Source organism: Sapajus apella, unplaced genomic scaffold (assembly GCF_009761245.1).
Source record: "Sapajus apella isolate SASKATOON/1434 unplaced genomic scaffold, GSC_monkey_1.0 scaffold16, whole genome shotgun sequence".
Lineage (NCBI taxonomy): Eukaryota > Metazoa > Chordata > Mammalia > Primates > Cebidae > Sapajus > Sapajus apella.
Genome location: NW_022436956.1, coordinates 24,492,248 through 24,511,865, shown reverse-complemented (window position 1 = coordinate 24,511,865; position 19,618 = coordinate 24,492,248). Strand labels below are relative to the sequence as shown.

General features: G+C 42.1%; 1 pseudogene; it reads right to left on the bottom strand.

Annotated features, from left to right (window-relative positions):
* Nucleotides 1-4,531: 4,531 nt before the first annotated feature.
* Nucleotides 4,532-4,974, bottom strand: LOC116556328 (annotated as a pseudogene).
* Nucleotides 4,975-19,618: the final 14,644 nt, after the last annotated feature.

Sequence of the window (19,618 nt, the reverse complement as noted above, 5' to 3'; positions counted from 1 at the left end):
AATTACTCAGTTATAAATTATATTGGGTAAAGAGCAAAACTTTCTTTTTAACTTGACCAAGGCTGTCCCTGAAAGAATCTAGGGAGAGGGAAAATTTGCATATGGGCCAAGGAGCCCTCCCTCTCATCATACAATTCATGCTTTAAAAAGGTAAAATTTAATGGTCTTTTGTATATTTACAGAATTGCACAATTAAAATATTTTTAATACCCTGCAGAAAAACTGTACACATCAGCAGTCACTCTTCATTCTCCTCACCCTAGCATCAGGCAAAAACTTTCCTGTCTGTAGACCTACCTATGCTGGACATTTCATATAAATGGGATCATGCAACTTTTGTTTTCTCACTTCTATCTCTTAGTATAGAAGGTTCATTCATGTTGTAGCATGAATCATACTTCATTGCTTTTTTAAAAATAATCTTTTTGCTTTTATTCATGGTTTCATTAACCAAGTATGAATCCCTGAAGAATATACTTTTATTTTGTCTGTGTTTATACTTTTCTTTTGCCTGTTGTTTAAAATCCCTGAACAATATACTTTTCTTTTGCCTGTTGTTTAAAATAAAATTTACCATTTTAACAATTTTTGAATGGACAGTTCAGTGGCATTACGTGCATTCACATTATTCTGCAATCATCACCACTATCCATCTCCAGAACTTTTTCATCCTCACATAGTGAAACACTGTACCTATTTAACAATAACATTCCATTCACCCTCCACCCTTGCCAGCCCCCCCGTTCTAATTTCTGAGTCAGTGTGTTAAACTATTCTAGTTACTTCCTACAAGTGAAATCATACAATATTTGTTCTTTTGTGTTTGGCTTATTTTATTTAGCATAATGTCTTCAAGGTTGATCCATGTTGTAGCAGGTACCAGAGTTTCCCATTGTGTGTGTATATATCACATTTTGTTTATTCATTCATCCTTTGATGAACATTTAGATTGCTTCCACTTTTTGACTATTGTGAATAATTCTGTTCAGCTGTGAACGTTGATGTACAAGTATCTGTTTGAGTCCCTCCTTCCAATTTTCTTGACTGTATAAATAGGAATGAAATTTTTGGATCGTATGGACATTCTATGCTTAATTCTTTGAGAAATCATCAGACTGTTTTCCATTGCTGCTGTACCATTTTACATTCCTACCAAAAATGCACCAGGGATCCAGTTTCTCCACATCCAGCAAAAGGTCAGAAAATAGCAAATATCGGTGGAAATATTTGCTATTTTCTTACTTTTTGATAGCCCTCCTAATGGGTGTGAAGTAGTATTTCATTGTGCTTTTGATTTACATTTCCCTAATGATTAATGATATTGAGCATCTTTTCATGTGATTTTTGGCCATTTGTATGTCTTTGTTGGAGAAATGTGTATTCAAGTCCCGTCCCTTTTTGTTTTTAAATAGTTTTTTTTTTTTTTTTTTGAGTAGTAGGAGTTCTTTATATATTCTGGATGTTAATCTCTTATTAGATGTGTAATTTGCAAATATTTTCTTCATATTCTCTGGGTTGCCTTTTTGTTCTGTGATAGTATCCTTTGATGCACAAACATTAACTTTTGATGAGGTCCAATTTGTGTATTTTTTCTTTTATTGACTGTGTCTTTGGTGTCATATCCAAGAATCATTGCCAAATGCAATGTCATAAAGATTTATTCTGTTTTCTTCCCAGAGTTTTACAACTTAGGTCTTACTTTTAGGTCTTTGGTTCATTTTGAGTTAATTTTTATATATGGTGTTAAGTAAGGGGCCAACTTTATCCTTTTGTATAGGATACTTGGTTTTCTTTTTCTTAGTATAATTTGTTGTAAAGACTGTCCTGTTCCCATTGAATGGTTTTGGTACTTTTCTTGTTGAAAATCACTTGACCATATATATGAAGGTTTATTTCTGGGCCTTCTATTCAGTTCCTTTGGTCTATATGTCTGCCTTTATGCCAGTGCCATGATATTTTGATTTTTGTAGATTTTTAATAAAATTTGAAATCAGAAGTGTGAGTCATTCATTTTTGTTCTTCTTTTTCAAGATTGTTTTGGCTATTCAGGGTCCTCTGAGGTTCCATATAAGTTTTAGGATGAAGTTTTCTATTTCTGCAGAAAATGTTGTTGGGGCCAGGTATGGTGGCTCATGCCTGTAATCCCAGCATTTTGGGAGACCAAAGCAGGTGGATTGTTTGAGCCTAGGAGATTGAGACCAGCCTGGGAAACACAGCAAGACTCTGTCTTTACCAAAAAAAAGTGCAAAAATTAGCTGGGCCTGGTGGCACATGCCTGTGGTTTTAGCTACTGGAGATGCTGAGGTGGCAGGATCACTCAAGTCCAGGAGGCGGAGGGTGCAGTGAGCTGAGATCATGCTGCTACACTCCAGTTCGGGTGACAGAGAAAGGACCCTGTCTCAAAAAAAAAAAGTAGTTGGAATTTTGTTGGGAATTACATTGACTTGTAGATTGCTTTGGCTAGTATTGTCATTTAAATAATGTTAAATCTTCCAATCCATGAACATGGAATGTCTTTCTATATATTTATGTCTTCTTTAATTTCTTTCAGCAGTGTTTCATAGTTTTCAGTATATAAGTCTTTCATCTCCTTGGTTAATTCCTGAATATTTCATTCTTTTTGATGTCATTATAAATGAAATTTTCTTAACTTCCTACTCAGATTGTTCATTGCTAGTGAGTTGAAATGCAACTATTTTTTTGTGTGGATTTTTTTAATCCTAATACTTTGCTGAATTTGTTTATTAGTTGTGACTTTGAGTGTGGGATCTGTAGGGTTGTCTACATACACAATTATGTCATCTGTGAACAAAGATAATTTTATTTTTTCTTTTTGACTTGGATACCTTTTATTTCTTTTGCTGAATTTCTATTTTTGCCTATTTATATTGTCTAATTTTTCCATCCAGAAATCATAATAAAATGTTGAATACAAGTGGGGAAAACAGGCATTCCTTTTCATTCCTGATTTGAAGAGGAAAAATTTTCAGTCTTTTGCAATTGAATGTGGCGCCGTGTTAATTTTTCAAATGACTTTTGTTAAAGTTGATGGAATTTCCTTCTATTACTAGTTTATTGAATTTTTTTAATCATAAAAAGATTAATTGTGTCAGATGCTTTTGTTACATCAATTGAGATGATCATTTGGGTTTTATCCCTTTATTTTGTTAATGTGATATGTGTTATAGTGATTCATTTTGGTATGCTGGAATCATCTCTGTATTCTAGGAATAAATCCTTCTTGATCACAGTGTATAATCCTTTTAATAAGCAGATGAATTCAATTTCCTAGTATTTTTTTTAAAAGGATTTTTGCATCAATATTCATAAGGAATATTGGTTTGCACTTTTATTTTCCTTGTAGCATCTTCATCTGGTTTGGTATTTAGGCAACACTGGCCTCACAGCAAGAGTTAGGAAGTGCTCCTATTTTCAACTTTTTGAAAAAGTTTCAAAAATATAGGTGTTAATGTTCTTTAAATGTGATAGAAATCACTGATGGAGCTATATACTTTTTTGGGGGTGGGGGGGATTTTTGATTACTAATTCAATCTCATTTTTAGCTATTGATCTATTTATATTTTCCATTTCTTCATGATTCATTCTAGGTAAGTTTTGTTTCTACACATTAGTCCATTTCGTCTAAGTTACCCAATGTATTGGTGCCTAATTGCTCGTAGTACTCCTTATAATCCTTTTTATTTTTGTAGAATTAGTAGCAATGCCTTTGCTTTCATTTCTGAGGTTAGTAATTTATTTTTTTTTCTTAGTCTAGGTAAAGGTTTGTCAATTTTGTTTATCTTTTCAAAGAAAACTTTTTATTTTATTGATGTCTATTTTTCTAGTCTCCATTTCATTTCTTTTTTCTCTAATCTTTATTATTCTCTGCCTTCTATTTGTTTTAATCTTAATCTCCTCTCTTTTTTTTTCATTTTTTTTAAGGTAGAATTATTTCTCTCCTCAATTCTGTCAGTTTTTGCTTCATATGTTTAGGACTCTGTTTTTAGGTCTGTATATATTTATAGTTGTTATTTATTTCTGATGAATTGACACTTTATTCATTATAAAAAGTTCTTCATCTTTAATAACAATTTGTCTTAAAGTATTTTTTGTCAGATATTAGGATAGCCATTTTAGCTCACTTTTGGTTACTGTTTGCATGGTATATCTTTTCTGATTCTTTTAAACTACTTGTGTCTTTGAATCAAAAATATGTCTGATAAACAGTATATAGTTAGGTTAAAAAAATCTATTCTACCGATTTCTGCCTCATGATTGGACTGCTTATTTGCACTCAATGTAATTACGATATGGTAAGTTTACATCTGTCATTTTGCTGTTTCCTCTGTCTTATGTATTATTTGTTCCTCTATTCCTACATTTTTTCTTTGTTAACATTAAATCACTGTTTTCTATAACATGATTTCAATTTCCATTGTTTCTTTTAACACATATTTTTAGTTCTTTTGCTATATATTTTAGTTTACTATATATTTTCTTGATGGCTACCCTGGGAATTACAATCAATGTCTTTTTTTTTTTTTGGCAATTTTATAAGTTTATTTGATGTATTTGATGATCAGCGATTAGTTCTCATCCACATTGACTGTCTGTAGACTTTTGAAAGTGGCAACAGGTACATAGGTAACCAAAGTATAGAGCTGAATCTTCATCCTCATTACGTTTTCTGGACAACCACACGCTGATTCGGTGTGGGACATTCCTTATTCCTTTGGCACAGACAGCTTTGTTGAGCCTGATATCAATGCGCACATCTGGAGTTCCCATCTCCTTCACAGCAAATTTCCGAATCTCCTTAAGTGCACGAGGGGCACGCTTCTTGAAGCCCACTCCATGGATGCGCTTGTGCATGTTGATAGTATATTCTCGGGTTACCACCTCGTTGATGGCAGAACGGCCCTTTTCCTTCTTGCTACCCTTTGCGGGAGCCATTCTGTCAGGTCCGAGTTGGAAAGGAAGGCCAACATCTTTACTTACAAAAATCTAGTTTGGATTAATACCAACTTGATTTCAATAGTTTAAAAAAGTTTGCTCCAATATAACTCTATCCCCTCTCCTCTCCTTCATGTAATTTGTGTAATTGGTATACAAAATACATTTTGTACATTATATGTCAATGCAGTTTATATTTTAAAAAATAATTAGTTATCTTTTAAAATATATAGAAGAAAAAGAATTATAAGCAAAAATACATTTAAATCATCTGTTAAATTTACTCCAGTCCAAGATGCCACTTACACTAGAAGGCCTCTGACCCAGCTATTTGGGCGCTGTGTGTGTGAGCACCTGTAGAGCCATAACCTAAAAGATTTAGGTCACTAACGAACCACAACTATGGGATCCTCAGAAAACTTTGACAAAGATGAACTGATATCTGTTGGTGATCATAGAAGTTTATCCAGTTCAGCTCTAACAGTGAAACGAAAGCAACCAGGACCAGCTCCTAGGTCTAACAGATGATGATAACGTGCCCAGCATCAGTAGTAGTAGCAGTAGTGATAGTAGACAGACTGCTGAGCTTTCAGTGGCAATGCCAACCCTTCAACTTTGGCAACTTCAACTGTTGTATGAAGTTCTATTTTGGACCACACAGTGCTCAAAGAGAAACTGGGGCTGATCTCTTGGACCTACTCATTCCCTAAATAAGAAACACTGGGAGAGTCAGCATTATATGAATTTAAATATTAAGTGGCTTTCTTTTAAATCATAACTAGTGAACAGAAATGTCAATACGTTTAAGCAACAAATTTTAGTAAGAGGCCTGCCAGTGAAAAGTAAATGAATCAACAAACAATAATATTGTCTAATAGATTATTTCTCTTTCTTCCAGTGCATTTGCTTGATGAGATTTACAAAATCTAGAAGCCTCTCAAGAGTGGGGCCAACACCTTATGCACCTGCAAGGGGACTCAGAATAATCATAGCAGCTAACACTTACTCTTACTCTGTGCCAGGCACTGTGCTTCTCAGAGTGTGAGCTGCGGGTCATTGCTGGTCCATGATCTGTTTGTTAATGATCCATGACAATGAGCACACAAATCAAGAATAAGCATTTAAACATTTGTATAGCAATTTGACATTGCTGCAACTTGCAAGTACGTGATCATTTTCACTGAGCTTTACAAAAATGTCAGTCCACGTTTGAAAAAACCAAAACCAATAAACAAAAACGAATCCTTTTGTTTGGATAGCTTGAAAAGTACTGTTCTATAACATTATTATTTTTTCCACTTTACAGATGAGGAAAAAAACCAGATTAATTACTTGCCCCAGGATAAAATTAACAAGTAGATGCTGGAATTTGAACCCAGGTGACCTGACTTCAAGTCTATGGTCTCAGGGAGCATACCGCGAGCCCCAAGAAGCAGCTCCTCACCTCATTGACAGACATGTGGCCTCTGGTTGTGGCTGCAGCAGCTTTTAGCAGAGCCCTTCCATTTAAATGACTCCCTCCTTGAGCTGACCTGTCATTGGTCAGAAGGTGAGCAGGGGTAGCTAATGGGACCGGGCCACTAAGGTGGAAGACTGGGACATAGGTATTTGTGTTAATAATCATGTATGTCCAGAAAGCCAGGGGTTCCAGCCACAGAAATGAGGGTTTCAACACACGGCACTAATTACCATGATTTCACAGCTGTGATCAATTCACGTTTTCTCACTTTGAGCTCAGGCCTGCTCTATGGGGACTAATGTGAAGAGGTGTAAAAATAAGTTCTGTTTCCAGCCAGATGAATTACAGGCTCTGCTGAGGCCCCAGTGCAGACTGCCTGGGCTGCAAGATTGATTGGCTTATACCCCAAGTCCAGCTGAAGGAAGGCTACATGGGCTGGCCCAAGGCTGCCCAAGGGGGTGCGACTGAAGTCAGAGAGGCAGCCCTGCCCTGCCACTGTTCAACTGTGGCTCACCCTGTGGCCTCCTCCTGTGGGCCTTCCCTCCATATGCACCCATCCATCTCAGAGACTTGCTGGGAAGATTAAAATGAGCCAGTGTCTGTAAAAGCCCTGGGCATGACACAGAGTGTAGGGGATGCCCAACAGAAGCTAATTATAATGTTGTTATTAGCAGTGTTACTAATTTTTATTGTTATTTATTTTCTTTTTTACATCTCCTTCTCCTCCTACTAAATCCGAAGTTCTTTGAGAGCAGGGACTTTTCTTTCTTTCAGAAAAATACAGGGTGCAGAGTATAGTCAATGTGTATGACTTTGATGCATGATTTTCCAAGCCACGAAATGAATTGTGAAGTTAAGACACTTCTGAGAAACAGCTATAGAGAGTTGCTAGCTTTGCCTAGAGACAGAAGTCATGGGTGGTGGTGCAGGTGTGAGTCTCTTGTGTAAGAGATAGATTATGGGTGACATACGTAAAATCATGTTTTCTGTTCCTGCTGACAAGAGAGGATCAGTACACTTGCTGGGATGAAATGTGTTTGCCAAATGGAAGGCTGTGCTGGGAATTTGTGGGGGCTCCTTCAGAGGTGTCCCAAGAGAAAAGGCAGGGATGATGAGTGTGGCTTCATGAGAGCAGGAGTCTCTACCCCTACTGAGTTGGAACCTGGCAGGAGTGGTGACCTCAGAGCATGTCCATGGGCCATACGGGGGCACAAAGATCCAGGTCACCCTGTGACAACATGGCCCCTCCAGAGCCTGCAGGGAAACAGCAGCTCAGCCAGACACAGGGTGGGACATTTCTGAACAAACGTTTGGGCCAATCAAAAATCAGAGCTCCTAACAACAACTAAGATGCATTGAGCTGGGCACTCACTGCTCTCCCTTATTTGATAAGTTCTCATAACAACCTTTGGTGGCAAATACTAACAGCATCTCCGTTTTACATATGAGGAAACTGAGACTTAGGTAAGGCAAGCAGCTTGTTCCGTGTTACTGAAGTAAATACGTTTTGGGAGCCCTCAGTCTCAGTCTCCTTTTCCTCAGGGCATATGCTTTTTTCCCCCTGCTAATGTGTGAGCTGTGGTGGGAATGTTAATCAGAATGCCTGAGTTTTTCTAGGCTTGGGATCAGGCAAGTACCCAAGTCAGGATAAGCAAACTCTCCTTCCTGAGCCTCTAAGGAGAGGCTCACTGATGGGGGAAATGGAGGAAATGGATTCACTCCAGCTCGGCTCTGGGACAAGATGTCTGTGCAGCTCCTGCTGCATCTGTGAAGCTTTTGCTGCATAGATATATGGGACTATCCTGGCCCCATCCTGCCTGCTTCCCTAGCCACTGCCCAGCAGTCACCTAATAAATATCCTTAGAGCTGGAGTTAGCCCGAACTGGTTTCTGTCCCTTGTGACCACTGAGCCCTGACTGACACAATCCCAGGCTGGTAAGCAGAGGCACCAGGACTTGGGTTCAGGCAGCCTGGCTCCAGAATTTCCTCCCCTCAATGGCTCCAGGCCAAGCCACCACAGAGCCCCCTCTGTGGAACCCTCAGGATGGAAAGAAGGGAGTCTGGGAAGGCCGAGGGGGCACACTGAGAGTTGACCAACAGGAGCCTTTGCTTCTCTGGCCATCAGTGTGCATGAGGAGCTCAGGTTCCAAGTTTCCAAGTGATGTGCCTCCCATTCTGGCTATATATACATCTTCTGAGTGATGCTCAGAGGTGGTGGCCTTGGTCCTATCTCCTGATGGTTGTGGGCCTGCTCAGGCCAACGGTTCAGCTCCTAGGATGGTCCTGAAGCCACTGCCCACCTTTTCCCCAGGTCTTGACTCTGGCTTGCCTTCCCCACAGCTGCCTCTGTCTTCTTGGCTGCCTCCTTCCTGCTCTTAGAAGGGCCTGGTACCAGCCATGGAAGCTGTGATGTGGTACCCTCCATAGTCAGCAGCTTCCATCTCCACTATCCTGGAAGGAAGGGCTTAGTTCCCAGGTACAGAAATAGGAAGTTTCAGGAAGCCGGTGAGAGAGTGTGGCTGTGGTTGGGGCTGTAGTCACACCTGTGTGAGGCTGGGCTATGCTCTGCCCCACAAGGGCTAATGCCTCCAAGCAACTGTTCTCCACTTACGCTGGCTTCTCTGATTCCCTTAAAGATTGTTCTGCCCAGTTGGCCAGATCCACTGCACAGGCAATCCAATTTGGTTGGGAAAATGCCAGCCAGATCATTTTCCAATCTGATGTGTCTCTTTGCCCAATCTGAGATTCTTCCATCAGACTCCGAATTTTTTCCTATTTTTCCTGGCTCATGACACGGCTGTTTGGCCCATCTCTTGGGCATCAGACCTCCTGAAGTCCTGCATTCAGAAGGCCAGCAAAGAGGCCCAGGGTAAAAAACATGGCTTAAAGAAAAAAAAAATTAGAGAATAGGCAACGAATATGTGATTCAGTGAACTCATTCAGCAATGTGGAAGAGATTAGTTTTCAATTACTTTAAATTTGAAAAGCAAAATAAATACTAATAGACTGAAGCAATTCATTAATCTTCTGATGCCATTTCTTTTAATTTGATACAGAACATAATTGATTACAACCTATTTAATTTTTGAGTAGGCGATACAGGCACGTGGGTCACAAACCAATAATTATACAAACGTATACAGAAAGTTTCCTTTCCAACTTTGTTCCTCATCTCCCCTGCCCCACGAAGAACCACAATTCAAATGTTTTTCAATGACTAAAATCTGTCTTTCTAACCATATTTGTCCTCCCCTGTGCTTAGTTTTAACTTAATTTTATCCCACGGATTAAAAAAAGAAACTATTTTCTCACATCTTTTGAGAAGATTTTTGCTTTAAAAAAATGGTATGTGATACATAACCGAGACTGTGTTGCCATCTTTGAAATTCTTGTTTCTGGTGTTTTTATAAGCCAGATTCTACACTGACCTCAGATGACCTGATAAGAAGTTTCATGTCTCAAAATCCCAGAAAAATTTGTTGAATGTCAATTGGAATCCTGAGGTCCATGTAGTCAATGATAAATACCATGTCAAAACTCATCCAAAGTGGCAATGAGATGTTAAAGCCCTGAAAAGGATCTCTGGCCAGTCATGCTCTCTGTCCCTTCAGGGTCTCAAACTGTCAGTAAGAGCGTGTTCTTTTAGACCAAACCAGAGAAGTATCAGGGGACAATCGTGTTCCTTGGGAAATGCCTTCAACTCATATCAACAACCATGCACCAAACTCGGTGCCAGGCCCTGAGAAGGAAAACACAGGATGGTTTTTAGGTAGTTGGACGTTTTGGCTCGGGGTGGTATGTGGAGAAAGAGGGAGAGTGAGAATATGCTAGAACAAGAGCAGTAGAAAGAATGGTCTCCAATTCTGGCCACACATTAGAATCATCTAGGGAGGATTTTTAAAACTACCGATCCCTGAGCCTCACATCCTAGAGTTTCTTGAGTCTGATTTATTTGATCTGGAGTGGAGCCTAGGTATGACTATGTTTTAACATTGTCTCTAGGTGGTTTGACTGTGTGGCTAGGTGATGAACTCTAAGGTCATTAGAGTCCAAAATATTTATTTTGAATCTCATTGAGTTACAACAGCATGCGATTACAACTTATATAGAGCAGGTTTCACATTATAGATATCATTTTGCTCATAGAGAGTAAACGGACCAATATAAATGGTTTTCCCCTGTGGTATCTGAATAAAGTCATCATTTTTATGTGACTTTGACTGGAGCCAAGGTTAAAACAAAAACAAGCAGTGCGGAACCCAGCCCCTTACAGCTTGGCCAGCATAATTTGGATGGTCCCTGCCTTTACGGCTTAGTGTCTTGCCACTCTCTTCTATGTTTTCTTCATTGATTTTCTCTATGCAATGATCATTGTCATCTTCTCTCAAAATAAGCATTTCCAGAACTCCTAGTGGCTTAGAAAGGACACTACTTTTCAAATTGGTCTGAAGGTCACGTTATGCTTGGAGAGTCACAGTGTATGGCTCTAAGGATGTAAAGTATATACTATTTTTTTTTTTTTTTTTTTTTTTTTTTGAGACTTAGTCTCACTCTGTCGCCCAGGCTGGAGAGCAGTGGCCGTGGTGCAGTCTTGGCTCACTGCAGCCTCCACCTCCTTGGTTCAGGCGAGGTGAACCTCACTTCTCAGGTAGCTGGGATTACAAGCATGCACCACCATGCCTTTCTATTTTTATTTTTTACTTTTAGTAGAGATGGGGTTTCACCATGTTGTCCAGGCTGGTCTTGAACTCCTGCCCTCAAGTGATCTGCCCCCCCTCGGCCTCCCAAAGTGTTGGGATTATAGGTGTGAGCCACCATGCCCGACCTAAAGCATGTGACTTTGTTTAATCCAGTGTTTCCCAAACTCATTGACCACAGAACACTTTTCGTGAACATAGGTGTGATGTAGACATGGTCCACAGACCTCAGCTTGCATCTTGAATGAAGGGAGGTCTGTTTGCACATCTCCAACATGGCCTTCAATGATGCTCACCTTATGGCCCTTATGCTCTTAGGAATTCTGTTCCGTCTTGAATCAGGGCTGAGCTATATGACCAATATAAGATGGTATATGACCTCTAAGGCTAGCTAATGAATGGGGTGTGGCTTCTGCCTTGTTTTCTTGGGTTGCTTCCTCGAGGGAAGCCAGCCACTATCTTGTGAGGACACCGGAGTAGCCCTGTGAAGTGGTCCACATAGTGGAGAATGGTGGCCTCCCATCTACAGCCAGCACCACTGTGGCCGAGCCACCTTGGAAGTGGACCCTCTGGTCACAGTCATTTCTCCAGCTGACCAGCATCTTGATGATAACTCATGAGAGCCAGAAGCACCAGCTAAGCTCTCTCAAATTCCTAACTCACAGAAACTGAGAATTAATCAATGTTTATTGTTGTTTTAAGCCACTATGTTTTGGGGTAATTTGTTATTTAGCAATAGGTAACTATACAACTGGAGATTTTACCTTTGGGTCTCAGTTTCCTCACCTGTAAAGTGGACATCACAGTACCTTCTTCATAAGGTTATCATGCCAATCTTAAAAGGAGAAAATGCCTGACCTACAGTATGTGATCAATAATTGGTAGCTATTTTTATAAACTCTTTTCCATTCTGATCGGTCTTTTTTGTTACTGTTGTCTTAAAACCTTATTGTACGATTTCGTTTTAACTATTTATGCTTGTACTTGTACTTCCAACTAGATGGAAAGCTTCTTGTCTTTCAGTTATTTTGTCTCACCTGACAACATGTAGAAAACCGTCTTTTAGATTCACAGTATAAGGGATAATAGGTGGGCTCTTTAAAGGCTCATTTGGTTTTATCTCCTTTGGGAATCTTGCTGACCATCGCTACCTGCTACTTTCATCTTACAGCCAAGTGTGGGGCCTGATCTCTGCTATATAACTATGCTTTAGAGCCATAGGACAACCTTATTCTTGTTCCTAACCTTGAGGGTCCCATCTTGCCGAGTAAGGGGTAGAGATCTCAGGTGACAGTGAGCCTTAGTAGGAGCTTTTACTGCTCAAGTACTGTGGTTCCCTCTCTCTGAGAGGCTTCTAAATCTCTCCACTTCTCTGTCCCCACTGCTACCACCCTAGGCCAGGCTATCATTATCTCTTAACCCAGCTATCACAGTAGCTTGCCACCTGCTTCCAGGATTGTCCCCCGATTCCCTGAAATTATGCCCAATATTTCAGCTAGAATAATATTCCTTAAGTTTAAATTTGATTATGTCATATCCCTGCTCTGAACTCTTTTTTTAAATTGCATTTTAGGTTTTGGGGTACATGTGAAGAACATGCAAGATTGTTGCATAGGTACACGCATGGCAGTGTGATGTGCTGCCTTCCTCCCCATCACCTATACCTTTTAAATGATTTACAAGACCTCGCAAGATCCCATGTCTGTCCACCCTTCCAGTCCCACCTCCCCACAATATCCATTTGCAGTTTCCAAATGTGCTAATCTGCTTCTAGTCTCTTAAGCTTTGCACATAATTTTCTCTCTGCTTTAGGTCACATAATGTACAAAGTTCCAGAGAGTCCTCTAGACAGCACTACCATCAAAAAGCCATGCTTCTCTCATCCCAGATTGGCTGTTGCTGCATAAAATTTCACCATTCGCTAGTGAGACACTCCAGAGTTTAATAAGCATTTCCTCCTTTTAGATTACAGATGATTGGCAGCGTGAATGGGTGGGAGTCGGAAAGTTACACAGGAGTTTGGCTTCTTGGCATTAAAGACCATATACTCTGGGTGATTCCCTAAACCATTCTGGCTTACTTGGGTCAGTGGACAAGAGCAGTCAGTGGGCAAGAGCAGTTAGATGTGGAGGGAAAGAAGACCCAGTTAGAATTCTGGAGCCCAAGGGTCAATACACGGACTACCACCCAGCCCTGACTCTTGTGAACTCCAGACCTGGAAAGCTAATTGCCAATTGGACATCTCTACTCACATGTCCTGTACACAGCTCAAACTTCTCATGTCCACGACCAAACTTGTTGCAGGCTTTCCCAAGCCTTCTCTTCCTCTGGTATTATCTCAGTAAATTAATGGAACCATTAATCACCCAGTCCCTGGGCCAGAAACCTGGATGCCCTTCTGTGCCTACCTCTAAATCTCAGACACAGTCGCTTACCATGTCCTGCATGTTGAATATTTCTTCTGGGTAGGCCTTTTTCTTTCTATCCACACTGCTTCTGCCTTGGTTCTGATTGACATCTCTGTCCTGCCCTATTGCTACATCAGTTTCTCAGGAGTTTCTCTGCTTCCAATTGTATCTTTCTCCATACACTCCCATAATGATATTTGGAAAATGCAAAACTCTCCTGATTAAAATTCCCGAGTGACTCCTTTAATCTGTAAAGTTGGGTCCCACATCCTCGCCATTGTACCCAGGGACCTTGATGAGGGGCTCCTGCCCTCCTCTGCAGCCTCCCCTTGGTTGGCACCCCACTCATATCCTACAGCCTGACCATGGTAAGCTCATGCTGTTGTGCTGTTCCTGCATCAGGCTGCGAAGTTTCCGCCCCCATCCCCAATGCCTTTTCATACCCCCCTCACTTGGAAAGTTCCCAAACAGCCCATCAAAGGCATCTTAAAGTCTTGAAAGACCTTCTAAGGCTCGGTTTAAACACAGTCTTGCTGGAGCCTTTCCTGACCACCACCCCGTCCTCTCCCACTTGGCTGAGTGCTTACAGGGTGGGTGTTCCCCATTTCAGCAGCAACTGGCTGACTGCGGGAGGGGGTGTGGAAGATGAAGTTCCAGCCGGTCAGGCAACGATATGAAAAATTTGCTCAGCGGAAATCATCAGTGGAAGAAGGGAGGGCGATCCAGGATTAACTCTACTTTGAATTTGGCACCAATGCTTTGGCCCTCAGCCTATGTGAAACCAGAGTGGGACTGAAGGAGATGAGGCTGCTGGCTGGAAGAAGTCTCTCTAGGGGACAGCGAAGGGTGGCAGACGTGGTCTCTGGCCCCTTGAACCTTCCATGCTTCTTGCTTTGGTGTTTCTGGAAATCTCAGTGCGAATGGGTGGTGGGGTGGGTGAGGGGGCTCCAGACAGGAGGGAGGAAGAGAGAGAGAGACGATTCGTGAACGAGGACAGCCAGGGGTGGAGGAGGCCGAGGCCTTTAGAGTTGGGGAGGGAAGGATCAGGCCCCACTGGGAAGGGGGAAAGGGGAAGGGTGTGTCACCTCATTTAAAAACTCTTAACTGTGAGAGGTATAGAAAAAAAAATTAGAAATAAAATAAAATAAAAACTCTTTACCAGGCAGCCTGATGTTAAGATTTGCACCTCCTTGCACTACACATCCAGGATCCTCCTTCCACATTGCCTTGGAAAAGCAAAGGTGAGGAGTGAGCAAGGGGTGAAGTGCACCCACCCTTCCTGCCAGCCCCTCACCCAAGACTCGGTGACCACGGAGACCCACCCCCTGCAACAGATACCCCTATCGTGCCTGCAAATGAGAGAAAACAGAGCCTAAGAAAGGAACCCCGCGTGCAGCATGTGATCCTGCGGTGGCTGACTCCGCCGGCCCTGCAGCACTGGCGGTGTTTTCCCAAACACCATGTTTTTGATTTAACCGATTCAAAAAGGAGTTAACTTCTCCTGAAGAGTTTCACATAATTGGAAACATGCATTCTGGCAAAGACAGATGGAGAAATTCTTGGTACAACTCCAGCGAAAAGGCCAATTTATCAACTGCAGTGGGACTGACAGAGGCTGGTCTGCCACAGCCTGGGAATTTAGGCAGGCGAAGAAGCCCAGGGCTGATGGTAGGCAGGCAGGGAGGCAGGTAGGTAGGTAGCTGCCTGAATGGTGATGCCAAGAGGGACAGAAAGGCACATACAGAGAGCTTTATAAATGAAAGGAGCAGGCAGTACTGAGAAGATGGAATCATTTTCCCTAAAGTGATAGCAAACTTTTTTTCCAGTGAGAAAAAAAATGAGAGGTTGGGTGTGGTAGCTCACACCTATAATCCCAGCACTTTGGGAGGCTGACACATGTGGATCACCTGAGGTCAGGAGTTTGAGACCAGCCTGGCCAGCATGGTGAAACCTCATTTCTACTAAAAATATAAAAAATTATCCAGGCTTGGTGGCATGTGCCTGTAGTTCCAGTTATTCAGGAGGCTGAGGCAGGAGAATTGCTTGAACCCAGGAGGCGGAGGTTGCAGTGAGCCGAGATCACGCTACTGCACTCCAGCCTGCATGACAGAGTGAGACTCCATCTTAAACCAAAAAAAAAAAAAAAAAAAAGAAAAAAATGAGAAATGTGACTCAGACTGGTGACATGTTAGTGACTAACAGAGGGCTTAATATGACGCTCAGGTGTGTAGATGATCAATGTTTTGCCCACACTGTGTGGTGTAGGTGGGGACAGAAGGCGAGTTCTCTCTGCCACTAACTGACACATTTCTTAGCTTCTCAAAGCCTGATTTCCCATAGATAAACTACCCACAGAGCTGTCATTAGGATTTAAAAATTACTTATAAGGTATGCCTGGTACAGTTCCTGATGCTCCATATGAAGGATGACCTTGCAGGTAACTTCAGATGCCTGGATGCCCATCATTTATAAGATCTTGCTAGCTAGTCAGGAAGGGAGAGGAGGTGACACCTCACCAAACATTGCAGTCCCTGGGCCATTTGTTTCAGTGCCTATGTGGTTGGGGATGCTCCCCGTGAGGACCTGTGATACTCCACTTGGCTGTGCTCCTCTCTGCTCCTGATGTCACCCTCGGACCTCTGGCTTGGCCTCCCCCATGTCCCAATCTCTGCCCTCTGTGCCTCTCCCCTGACCCTAAGCAGACTGATCTCAGCTCCCAAAGACTTGGGTGTCTCTATTCACCTTCTCTGATTCGCAAGAAGCTTCTTGGAATGATTACAGTGACTCAATTTCTGTAGCAATAAAGTTATCCAGTAGCCACCTGCCTTTTTAGAACAAGTTCTTTCTTGGATTTGAGATGCAGTTTCTTGGTGGTGAAGAGCCAGGCTTTGGCGTGTGCGGGCCTGAATTCTAACTTTGGCTCAGTTACTCCCTTCCAGCAGTGTGACTTTAGGTTAGTTGCTTACTTCTCTGAACTTCATTTAAATAAACCGTAAAGTAAGGGTGGGACGCAGTGGCTCATGCCTGTAATCCCAGCACTTTGTGAATCCGAGGGCGGGTGGATCACTTGATGTCAGGAGTTCAAGACCAGCCAGGTCAACATGGTGAAACCCTGTCTCTACTGAAAACATAAAAAAATTGGCTGGGCATGGTGGTGTGCGCCTGTAATCCCAGCTGCTTGGGAGGCTGAGGTGAGAGAACCGCTTGAACCCAGGAGGCAGAGGCTGCAGTGAGCGGAGATCACACCACTACACTCCAGCCTGGGACAGAGTGAGACTCCGTCTCAAAAACAAACAACAAACAATCAATCCTATAAAGTAAGAATAACAAGAAGTTCATAGTGATATTATGAAGATTTAAATAGGATCTAGCACTTGGGAAATGTTCAGTAAATGGTAGCTATAAAAATAGGGTTTGTCCATGGGTGTATAACACTGTGTGCATGTGCTACACACACAAATATAAATAACCTCCACCACTCCTCCAATGCGCAGCTTCATCTGGGGTCACAGATAAAGTAATTACTGAGAACCAGGTGACTCAGTTGGGACCTGGCTTCTAATGCAGGCACTGCCTCTAATCAGCTGAGTGACCCTGGAGAGGCCCCCTCATGTAGCTGGTTCTCTAGAAACTTCTGTGAAGCCTGGGCATAAAGCAGGCACTTGTTATAAACCGAGACATGGAGCACCATGCTGGGTGCAGGGTTTGGGAAGCAGGGATCCTCACAGGGGCTCACATTTGTCAAGAAGGAGCTGTGGAAAAAAAGGGGAGGGGCTGCTGCCTCCTGACTCTGCTTCTCCTCCAGCTTCCTTGGCCACCACAGCCATGTGGATCGTGGGAGAGGCCTCTCCAGTCTGCCTTTTCCTTTGCTGAGTGTGAGGCTGCTGCTAAACTGAGGTTGGTTGTTTCTTCAGCTCCTGCTCAGGTGGTAGCAACTTCTCAGATAAAAGCAGGGTCCTCTGCGACCCCAGGAGCCCACCGTGTGCCGGAAATGGGCTCTTAACACTGGGATCAGAGCCTTGGGGCTTTAGGAATCCTGGTTCTTAAGTTGGATATTGGACTATTGTTCTGGCACGTAAACAGAATACTTCAAAAATCCAGGCCTTAGAAAACCAGGAATAAGATAAAGTTGAGATGCAGCGGCAGCGGGGTCTAGAAGAACATGGGCTAAGAGGAAGGAAAAGGAGCTAGTATAGATATCAAAACCTATGTGCCTGACATGGCACTTAGCATTTTACATATATTCTCATCTCATTTACACTCTTCAACAATACATAGTACTGTTGCCAGTCCAATTTCAGAGATAAAGAAGTTAAGGCTGATAGCTTCAGTGACTTGCCCAAGGTCACTCAACTAATAAGTCTTGGTGCCAGGATTTGAATCGAGGTTTTTCTGACCTCACAGCTTAAGCACTAAACCACTAAACCTTATGAGCTAAGAGATATTCAGTTCTCTCCACAGCCTTGTGAGGTGCAGGCATCACTATCCTGATTTCCCTGTTGTGAGAAGTATGACCCAGACTTTTCCAAAGATTCCCAGCAGGGATTTGAACCTGAGTCTGTCTCGCAGCAGAGCCTGTGTGAGAGCAGCACCTTCCTGGTCTCCACCAGACACAGGGAGGGCTGCTTGGACTTCCCTTGGGACAGGGCAAATGTGAGTGGAATTTTGTGATCCCTGCAGGACTGAGGACTTGTAATCATTTTCATAACACTGACCACTTCTATCCATTTAAAAACAGAAATTTAACATCAAGAGGAAGCATCACATTTAGGAGGGATTTGTTGAATCTGGTACTGTATTAAGAGGGCCATTTCAACTCAAAGTATGAAAAGTATTTTACATTTAAGCAAATAAAAGTCTCAGGCGTCCAGTAATAATTATGCAACCCCAAATTTATGGTTCCTAGGTCTCATTGGATAAAATGTGAAGCATAACAACAAACTTGTTAGGTTATGACACATTAAAAGAAGAATGTGAAATATTTATTAAAGCAACAGACAGTGATGAAATAGACAGCTTGGGGCCTGATACTTGAGGATGAGAATGCGAATTTTGAGTAAACACCAAAATCGCTCTTTAGTGATATTCATTAACACCTGTCACAAAAGGTCAAGAGACCCAGAAAATCTGCATAAAAATATAATTAACAACCAGGTGGAGGCGAGCAGGGAAACCAGGCCCAGGAGAGGTGTGAAAAAGCTTTAGAATGTCTAGAAAGATTCCTCTTCAGTGTGTGTGGGCAAGGAGCTTAGATTCATTGTGGGCTACTTCCTAGGCAAAAATGTAACACTCAATATGCCAATAAAGAGAACTCGAAGGAGGGGTTTCCAGCAGTGCCTCCTTTTGAGGGTGGTGAAGAGAGTCATTTAAAGCCTCTATTTGTCATTATTATACTCTCTCATCATTTATAAATTGGCTGGGTGCAGTGGCTCATACCTATAATCCCAGCACTTTGGGAGGCTGAGGTGGGCGGATCAACTGAGGCTGGGAGTTCAAGACTAGCCTGACCAACATGGAGAAACCTTGTCTCTATTAAAAATACAAAATTAGGCGGGCTTGGTGGCGCATGCTGGTAAACCCAGCTACTCTGGAGGCTGAGCAGGAGAATCGCTTGACCCGGGAGGTGGAGGTTGCGGTGAGCCAAGATTGTGCCACTGCCCTCCAGCCTGGGCAACAAAAGTGAAACTCCATCTCAAAAAAAAAAAAGACAATTTGGGCTGGATGGTGGAAGGCTGTGGTGGGAGGATGACTTGAGTTCAGGAGTTTGAGACCAGCCTAGGCAACATAGTGAGACCCTGTTGCTACTTAAACAAAATTAAAAAATTAGCCAGGCACAGTGGCATACACCTGTAGTCCCAGCTACTTGGGAGGCTGAGGTGGGAAGATCGCTTGAGTGTGGAGGTCAAAGGTTGCAGTGAGCCATGATCACATCACTGCACTCCAGCCTGAGTGACAGAGTGAGACCCTGACTCTAAACAAAACGATAACAGAAAAAGAAATACAATTTTGGCTCTTTTCTTAAAGTGAATAAATGCCATCTGGTTCATGTTTTAATAGTTACATTTTAAGTAAACTGGGGCTCATTTAGATGAATCCTGGGA